Source organism: Alosa alosa, chromosome 2 (genome assembly GCF_017589495.1).
Source record: "Alosa alosa isolate M-15738 ecotype Scorff River chromosome 2, AALO_Geno_1.1, whole genome shotgun sequence".
NCBI classification, from domain to species: Eukaryota; Metazoa; Chordata; class Actinopteri; order Clupeiformes; family Clupeidae; genus Alosa; species Alosa alosa.
The window spans coordinates 36882364-36884022 of record NC_063190.1 but is presented as its reverse complement, the minus strand read 5'-3'; the positions used below and the strand labels follow the sequence as shown (position 1 = coordinate 36884022).

Below are 1659 nucleotides of genomic sequence, written 5' to 3'. Positions count from 1 at the left end.
ACACACACACATACCCCCCTTCCACACACACACACACACACACATACACTGACTTCACACACACACACACACACACACTACAGTATTCAAACGCACACATGCTCTCAGCGTGTTCCCTGTGAGGTGGGGGCGGGGCAGGGTGTGGGAGGGGCTGTTTACGCTGCACTAACGCTGCAGACCGCTGCTGGACCTGTCAATCAACATGAGCTGCTCTGGGAGTCCGGGCGTAGAGGCGAACAGTGGAGCTCTGAGACTTTTGGAGCTGATGTGCACTGGACATGGAGCATGCCTATGTCGGGATGAGCTGATGTACACTGGACATGGAACATGCCTATGTGGGGATGAGCTCAACTTCCTGTTTACCAAGTAGTGTCTTGGCCTGTAGCCAGCACAGACTCTTTGTCATGTAGGAATGATTGTTTGTGCTGAGCAGTGTTCCTGTGATTTGACTCTGGTGTGAGCAGGTAGGACTGGTTTCAGTACTTTATGTGAGAGTGTTGTGTGTGTGTGAGAGAGTGTGTTGTGTGTGTGAAGAAGGTATGTTGTGTGTGTGTAGCAGAAAGTGTGTTGTGTGAAGTGTTGTGTGTGTGTGTTGTGTGTGTGTGAGAAATTATTGTTGTGTGTGAGAGTGTTGTGTGTGTGAGAAAGTGTGTTATTAATGTGAAAGTGTGTGTGTGTGTGTGAGTATTGTGTATTAATGTGGAAGTGTTATGTGAGAAGAAAGTATTATGTGTGTGTAGAGTATATTATTTATTATTAATGTGAGAAAATATGTTGTGTGTAAATGTGTGTGTGTAAAGTGTGTGAAAGTGTTATGTGTATGTGTAAAGTATTATGTGTGTGAGAAGTGTTGTGTGTGTGTGTGTGTGTGTGTGTGTGTGTGTGTGAGAGTGTTGTGTGTGTGTGAAGAGTGTTGTGTGTGAGAGAGAGTGTGTGTGTGTGAGAGTGTGAGAGTGTTGTGTGTGTGTGAGAGTGTTGTGTGTGTGTGAGAGTGTGTGTGTGTGAGAGAGAGTGTTGTGTGTGTGTGAGTGTTGTGTGTGTGTGAGAGTGTTGTGTGTGTGAGAGTGTTGTGTGTGTGTGAGTGTTGTGTGTGTGAAAATTATTATATGTGTAAAATTATTGTGTGTGTAGAAATTATTGTGTGTGTAAGTGTGTGTGTCAAGTGTTGTGTGTGTAGAAAGTATTATGTGTGAGAGAGTGTTGTGTGTGTGTGAGGAAAGTGTTATGTGTGTGAGAGTATTGTGTATGTGAGAAATATGTGTGTGTGTGTAAAGTGTGTGTATGTATGTAAGTATTGTGTGTGTGTGAAAGAAGTGTATTGTTTATGTGTGTAAGTGTTATGTGTGTGAGAAAAGTGTGTTGTGTGTGTGTGTAAGTATTTATTATGTAATAATAGAAAATGTTATGTATGTGTGTGTAAAGTGTTATGTAGGAAAAGTGTATGTGTAGGAAGTGTTATTATTATGAAATGTTATGTATATGTAAAATATTATGTATATATGTAAAATTATTATATGTATATAATTATTATATGTGTGTAATGTTAATATTAATATGTAAATTACTATGTGTAAATTATTATGTGTGTGTGTGTGTGTAAAGTATTATATGTGTAGGAGAAAGTGTTATATATGTAAGAAATTATTATTATTGTGTGAG

General features: G+C 39.6%; 1 long non-coding RNA gene across 1 annotated transcript in view; it reads left to right on the top strand.

Moving 5' to 3' along the window:
- The first annotated feature begins 388 nt into the window (after positions 1–388).
- The window catches only part of LOC125291080, a 25336-nt gene continuing 24065 nt past the window's right edge, over positions 389–1659 (top strand). The window contains exon 1 of the long non-coding RNA XR_007192916.1: positions 389–464. This is a non-coding gene — a long non-coding RNA (uncharacterized LOC125291080). The remainder of the gene's footprint in view (positions 465–1659) is intronic.